At 34.0% G+C, this 8,265-nt stretch overlaps 1 non-coding gene across 1 annotated transcript; it reads right to left on the bottom strand.

The window, feature by feature from the left end:
* Window positions 1-4,332: 4,332 nt before the first annotated feature.
* On the bottom strand, window positions 4,333-4,463 carry LOC123845122 (small nucleolar RNA SNORA63). The gene has a single exon (XR_006790958.1). It is a non-coding gene; the product is annotated as a small nucleolar RNA SNORA63 (small nucleolar RNA).
* Window positions 4,464-8,265: the final 3,802 nt, after the last annotated feature.

The raw sequence follows: 8,265 nt of genomic DNA, 5'->3' as shown, positions 1-8,265 counted from the left end.
CTCCTTTCCTCCTCTAGTATATTTATTAGTAAATCTTCCCAGGGTTTTCACATTTGATGATCCCTGGAACACTTGTTTCCAGTTACTCCCAAGGCAGTCACTTTTCCATCATTTAGGTCTTTGTTCAAACGATAGATGGACCATTTATCATCATAGATTGCCATGAAGAAATCCCTTCATAGATTTCTTTCCTGACTATCCAATCCGAAATGGCCTTGCCAATGCTGACCCATGCTATATCCATAGAACACAGAAGAGTAGTTTTTCAGCAGATATTTATGAGTAAAAGCATATTGTCTTTTAGAGAAAAATGTGTATCAAAAAATGTATTTTTATAGCTGTCAGTGTCATCTATATGTGTATTCATTAACCAATGTTTAAAATCTAAAAGAAGTTTCTTAAGTAAACTTTTCCATAAGGAAAGAGAAATGCATAAAGATGATATATTTTCAAGGTTCACTAGTATATTGTTTTATTTAATATTTACATATTTAAGGGCTAACTGTATTTTCATTGTTTTCTAGAAATTAAAAATACCTTTATTTCAGTAAATTTTTTGTTCCCACTTATAAGCTCTACACTCTGTTTCATGTGCTAAGGATCTAGCAGTGAATAAAGCAGGCAAAAGCCTCAACTCGCTGGAAATCAGTAAGATAGGAATAAAAATAGAAGATTGTTGTGGTCTGGAAGCCAAGTGCAGAAAATGTATCCAAGGGGAGTGATCAACTGTGTGAAATTGCCCTGAAAGGTTAATTAATATGAGGACTGAGAACAGAAGATTAGATTTTGCTAATTGGAGGAATGATTTCAAGTGGATAGAGTCCAGACTTTGAGGTGATATAAACCTAGATTTGAAAATTTCATATACCTTTATTCAAATTGTTTGTGTTCTCTGAACCTAGAATTCTAAAGATTATAAAATAAAAATCATAATGCCTACCTCATTCATTTCTTCAAAGAATTAAAGGTGATAATGAAGATAAAGAGCCTAATAAAGTAGCATGTGATAGACCCTACATAAATGTTATCTATTATGAGTTATTAAGTTAGAAATTAGATGAACTTTTAAATTGAGGATTTTTTATTGTCTCTTCGTTTTAAATTATAGTGATGAAGACTGCAAGATCACTGACAATGAATTTTATTCTGTTAGTTGCTGCTCCAGTTAACCAACTGGAAGTCTATTCTTTTGACAAAGTATTATGCTTTTAAATTCCTGAAAGAACTTGGGTCTGAGTATTTCAATGTTTGTATGTTGAATTTATTTAAAATTTTGTATTCTGTATTGGCTCTCTTTAGTGTCAGTGCTTTATGCCCCATTGCCTACTCCTTTGCATCATGTTTTCCTTAATAACTAGTTTTTCAGAAAAAGATCAAAAGATCATTTCCTAAGTAAGCATATCAAACACAATGCTCAATTTCTAATTGTATATTTTGCTACCTCAAACTAGATTTAGTTCTTTCAGATTTTGCACAGTCAGTATGTGATTGATGCTCAAGTATTTCATATCTTTTCAGCATAATTGCTGCAACCAACAAAATATTTAAAGGCCATTTTTGAAGTTCATCCACAGAAATATTTAATACATACATAGTTATAAAGGTGAAGAAGTATCTGAAAATTGAAAAACATTTACATACAAATTAAGGACAATTTGTCCTATGACTTTCCAGTGAACATTTTATCTGTTCTTCTAAAAGCAAAACAAAACAACATCTAATTCAGTGTAGCTCTTTTATTTCTGAAAGAATTAAATTATATAATATTTTACCATACATTGTGTTAGGCACAGAGACATCGTCGAAAAGGGACTGCTTTGTGGAGTTGTTTGTTATGAATAGAGTCAGTAATAATAAAAACATTACTGAAAAATCTATATTTCCTAGAATGAATTTTGATCTACAGCCACAAAGACCTGATACCAGAAGAAAACAGAAACAAAGATAAAACTTTCTCTGTAACCATGCTTTCTTTGCTTCCTGAAGGACAATGGCTCCTCCCAATGGAGAGAGTTGCAATTGAAAAAATGATCGGCTTCATTTTTATACGTGTTATAAGATGATCAACTATTGCTAATTTCAGCATAATGTTAGAGATTAGGGAATATTCTACTGGGGTCATTTGATTGTTATACATACTAATTACCTAAAGGAAGCAATGAATCCTCTTGGTGAACAATCTGAACATGTGCATTAAATGAAACAGAAAGCAAGGTAGTATTTTTTGCCAAATTTGAATGTAGCATAATTGAACTTAAAAAAAAAATCCAGGTTCATTAAAATTATCCACTGGCTTTTGTCATGGACAAAAAAAAAAATCTGTACAAATCGTGGGAAAATTAAAGCAAAAAGCACTTCCTTTTTCGATTTGGCAACATCTCGAATGTTTAGCAGTCTGTGAAGGATTGCTTTCGTTGAGAAATAGATGAGAAGATGATGCATGTGTGATTAAGAATCTTTTTCACACAAATAAGAAATTAGTATGGACTTGGGAACTTGGCTAGTTTTTTTGTTTGAGAAGCTGTTAAGTCATAGTCATTTTTACTAACATCTGCTAGTTCCATTTATACTTCCCAAGGACATAGTTATAAGTAGAAACTTAAAGAATTCAGCAAGATGCTTAAAAAACATTTTGAATGTGATTCATTTTCCTTTAGGGAAACCTAAATTTTCTGAATTTTTAGAATGAGAATCACACATATTAAATATTGTCCTGGTTTTTCACTAGTAATAAATGTCAGTTTTGTTGTTATTCTTTTTTGGTGTCTTGGTTCATGTTCTTTTTCTATATTTGCAGAATAATCTTTTCTTCTACTTCCTTTAAATACTATCGTATGCTATATATAGGCTGAAACAGAAATTATTTTCAATTTTGATTGCTAGCTAGAAACAATTTTCTTAAGAGGTTTCAAATCAATTCTTTAAAAATATTTCTCTTAGGGATGCCTGGGTGACTCAGTTGTTAAGCATCTGCCTTCAGCTCAGGTCATGATCCCAGGGTCCTGGGATTGAGCCCCACATCGGGCTCCCTACTCGGCAGGAAGCCTGCTTCTCCCTCTCCCACTCCCCCTGCTTGTATTCCTGCTCTCGTTATCTCTCTGTCAAACAAATACATAAAATCTTTAAAAAAATGAGAAAAAATATTTCTCTTAAATTGCCTTCTTTTTATATTGCAGCTGCCCTAATCCAACCACCCCACCTATCATTCAAATCTAGATCATTCAATATACTCTTTATTGGTATACTTGCCTGTAGTCTCTGTCACAAGAGCTATTTCAGACTTATATTATCAAGACTGATATAATATTGCTCTGTCATTATATTTACCTCTGAAGTTATCACTTAATATAATTAGGCTTCCTCCTTTATACTTACATTTTAAGTTCTAAGTAAATTATACTCAAAGACCTTTAAATCCATGTTTCTAGATAAGACCAGAGATTACATAATCAAATTAATTTGAATAGTAATATTCACACTGATGATACATTTTTGTGTCAAAGTAAGATTTAATTTATTCTGTCATCCAGCAAGTATTATTAAAAGTATTACAATGGATTCATCAATATTGGGGGAAGGATGTCATTCTGAAGACAAGATAAAATAGTTGCAAGCGACTAAGAAATAGGCAGTGGACCCTCATTATTTGTAAATTTCATTATTATGCATTCACCTACTCATTAAAATTTATTTGGAATCCCAAAATTTGTACTGATTGCGCTTTCATAGTCATCCCACTCTTGGACATGCACACGCTCACTGTAGCAAAAAAACCTGAGCCACCCGATGCACACATTCCCAACTCAGGTCAAATAAGGCATCGCTCTGACATCTTGTTTCAGCTTTCATAAGGTAAAAAGTGCTCTTTTCATGCTCTATTTAGTGCCACATTTGTGTGCTTCCTCTTGGTGATTTCACTGTTTAAAAAGACTCTCAAGCTTAGTGTTGAAGTGTTGTCCATTGTCCTTAAGTTGAAGAAGGTTGTGATGTGCCATATGGAGAACATAGATATGTTAAATAAGTTTTATTCAGTCATGAGGTATAGTGCTGTTGACCATGAGTTCAATGTGAATGAATCTGCAATACATATTAAATAAGGTGTCTTTTTTTTTTTTTTAAAGATTTTATTTATTTATTTGACAGAGAGAGACACAGCGAGAGAGGGAATACAAGCAGGGGGAGTGGGAGAGGGAGAAGTAGACTCCCCGCTGAGCAGGGAGCCCGATGTGGGGCTTGATCCCAGGACCCTGGGACCATGACCTGAGCCGAAGGCAGACGCTTAATGACTGAGCCACCCAGGCGCCCCTCAAGTCAGTGTTTTACTTGGTAAACATGTCTGAGACCATGCATCCCTGGCTGCTATGCACCAGGGCGGACAGGGCTAGAAAGGTAACAGCTTTATTTTGAGCAGGGGGCAAAGACAAGGCAGCACTTTACAGCTACATTGTAACTAGATCCTGCATCTAAATAAGGTGTCTTGAAACAGAAACACACATAAAACAAGATTATCTATTGATCAGTTAGGGAAAATGTTACGAACAGAGGCTCCCAGAAACCTCACTCTCTATTTTACTTTTATTTCACCAAGAAGCAATGATTCAGTGTCTGCAGTGACTTTATAGAACATAACTACCACTAATAATGACAATTGACTATAAATTTCTTAAAGTGAAGTACATACTATAAGACTACTGTGGTATTTAAAATAAGAAACAATTAGGACGCCTGGGTGGCTCAGTCGGTTAAACGTCTGCCTTCGGCTCAGGTCAGGATCCCAGGGCCCTGGGATCAAGTGCCACGTGGGGCTCCTTGCTCAGCAGGGAGCCTGTTTCTCCCTCTACCTCTTGCTTGTACTCTCTCTCTCTCTCTGGCAAATAAATAAATAAATAGTCTTAAAAAAATAAAATAAAATAAGAAACTATTTATTTCTGGAATAGATTAATAAAAGTATTGTTCTTAAGGAAATTAAGTTTTGAAGCTGATCTTGGAACTGTTGGATAGGCAGAGTGAAGGCTACTGGGGGAAAAGAGAATAGCAGAGGAAAAAGCAAAGAAGTGGGATTGGCCAAGATGTGCTGGATGTTATTGGGTAGCTGGATCAGGATTCCAAGAATGTGGCTGGATGAGTGGAAGTACTAGAATCTAATGATAAAAGGCACTGAGTACTGAGCTGAGAACCTTGCATTTACTTTAACACACAAAATTTATTATGAGACCTAGGGTAAAAGAGGACTTGTTTAGAATTTGGATATATTTAGACATATCTCTATACTATATAAAATGCTATTAATGGACCTAACATGTCTATGGCATCCATAACAAATAAATCAGTTTGATATTTATTGCAGTAATAGTTTTTAGATCCAGATATAAATAAATTTAATACCTACAACCTATACTCTGAATGAACTTTCTTTTCTAATGGGTTAGTATTTATAGATAAAGATTCTTAATAAACAATATAAATTGCTTTCCCCACAGTACTGATCCAATAACAATATAAATAATTGAGTGAATATTAATATTAATCCTCCTCATTTTTTTCTTTATCTGTTTTATTAATAATTGTTCTAAATTGTCTTTCAAGTCCATGCAGAACTGATATTTTGGAGGTTTTTTGGTTGACTTTTATTGAGAAGATTAAATATTTTTATTACATTGCAGGGGAAACTAACCAAATTGCTGCAATTAGAAGTTAACATTTGTTATATTTTCTTCTGTTTTATTCTATTTGCATAGAATTAATATAGAATTAATATAGAATTGCATAGTCTTAAATTAATTAATTCGTTAAAGATTTATATTATTAATTTAGAAAATAAGATGTAGAGAAGCCATATCTTAGGACAAGCTGTGTTCCTCTGTGATTCATTACTAAAAGGACCATCTGGAGACATGAAAAGAAAAATCTATTCCCTAAACTCCAATGAAAGCACGATTATCTACTCCATGTGAAGAGAGATTTGGGAGGCCTTTTCTAAATGTGCATTTCAAAGATTGAGGAATTGTCTATCCCACTGAAGAGCAGAAACAACACCGAGGGCCTGGCAAAGTTAAATGAATTCCAATTACTAAAAGCAAACATATAAACATCTGTAATTCTAATGGCCATAATAAATCTTAACAGTTGAAAAAAGAGAAAAGTTCTAGCTGGCTTGATAATTGGATCAATTTTTCACTTATGGGCTGTCAATTACTTGACATTTTAATGCATGCCAAATACAGCTAAAAGTATTTTAATTAGAATAACGTTGCAAAAACTAACCCTACAGCTTTAATTGTGATTTTGAAACACAAAATGCGCATCTGAATACCTATTTACTGAGCAGAAGTTAATTAAAAGCATAGTTTTATATTGAACGTGCACTGGGCAGAGAGAGGAAAATAATTGGCAATTAGGAATATGTATGTAAGAGTCCACTCTATAAAGCTAAGCATGCTTGCCACAAACTTTAAACAAGTTGAAAATTTCATTATTTTGAATAGTATCAGAAGCAGTAACAATGATGACAGTTGTTACTATGATAAGAAGTATACATATTGTTTATCCATAAATATCCCTTTAGTGACAGTATAATGCCAAAAGTATGTCTGATGCATCATTTTTCCTTTTATCTATTTTATGTTAATGGATAACACACTTACATGGTACAAATGAAAAATAAAATCTATCTTAAGAAATATAATGGAAAATACATTCTTTCAACTATTTATCCCAAAACACAACTCCTTTCTCCAAAGGTAGTTTTACAAGTTGTTTGTTCTCATCCTCCATCCTCCATAGATATTCTGTATATATACATATTTTGTTTACATGAATAGGACCATATTATACCTTTTTTTTACACCTCACATTTTTTACTTTAATATATCTTAAAAATCTTTCCATATTTGTACACATAGGTTACCTCATTTTAAAAATGGCCTGACAATATTTCATTGTCTAAATTTATCATTATTTAGTTAACCAATTTCCTAAGGGTAGCTATTTAGGTTTATTTTTCCTTCTTTGCTATCACAAATAACATTTCAGGGACTATTTGGTACAAGGTATTTTCATACACATTCATGCATATGTGGAGAATTAACAGAAGAAAAAAATGTCGAGTTAACAGATATGACCATTTTTCATTTTGAAAAACTATCTAATTTTCCTCAATGGAAATCATTCCAATTTACAACCCCACCAACTCCCACGAGCTACAAATAAGGCAGTATTTTTAAAAAGTTTTAACCAAATTCCCTATAATATTAACTGATTATCATAAGTCCCCCTATTATATTTGGTTTATATAAAAATGAGGAAATCAATATTAAAACTAGTAATAACTGCTGAGGGGCTACCACATGTGTGGCACATTACAGGTTTATATTTCTTTACTGTCACAATAATCCTTTGCAATGAATAATAGTCTCACTTATGTTTTATAGATAAAAGATTGAGGCGATGGAGAAATTTCCAGAATTACACAGCTAGAGAATGGTGAAGACTGCAGCCAGTTCTTAAGAAGCTATGCTGACTTGCCAACAGAGTAACTTATTAGTCACAAATGCTAAGTTATGGTGAAGTAAGAACAACCTCCAAATCTTAGTAGCACAAAAGAAAAAGTTTACTGTTTGCTAACAAAGTACACTGCAGGTCCAGGAGATCCTCTAGAGCAGCTCTTTCTCTGACAAATACGGTATGATCTCACTTACATGTGGAATCTAAAAACATCACTCCTAGAAACAGAGTTAGAAAGGCGGTTGCCAGGGGCTGAAGGGTGGGGGAAATGGGAAGATGTCAATGGGTACCAACTTCCAGGCTGAAGATGAACAAGGTTCACGGAAGTAGGGGCACCGAGTGAGTGGAGCTGCGTTGAGCTGTATTACGGAAAAAGTTCAAAACCCGGAAAATAGGTAGGAATTTTATGGATTTTGATCAGACTAATAAAACTATTTCGATAGGATAAATTCATAGATTTTGTGCAGATTCTTTTTTTTAATTAAAGATTTTATTTATTTATTTGACAGAGAGAGAGAGAGATAGCAAGAGCAGGAACACAAGCAGGGGGAGTAGGAGAGGGAGAAGCAGGCTTCCTGCAGAGCAGGGAGCCCGATGTGGGACTCGATCCCAGGATCCTGGGATCATGACCTGAGCTGAAGGCAGACGCTCAACAACTGAGCCACCCAGGCGCCCCGGTTTTGTGCAGATTCTGTTGGAAGGGAGAGAAATGGGAGGTTTTAAAAGAAACAGAATGTTGCAAAACACAGGCTTTAGGTGAGT

The sequence above is a fragment of the Mirounga angustirostris genome, unplaced genomic scaffold, assembly GCF_029215605.1.
Source record: "Mirounga angustirostris isolate CCGP_5_RB_7025 unplaced genomic scaffold, mMirAng1.0.hap1 SCAF_5, whole genome shotgun sequence".
Taxonomy (NCBI): Eukaryota; Metazoa; Chordata; class Mammalia; order Carnivora; family Phocidae; genus Mirounga; species Mirounga angustirostris.
This window is presented reverse-complemented; position numbering and strand designations above follow the sequence as displayed.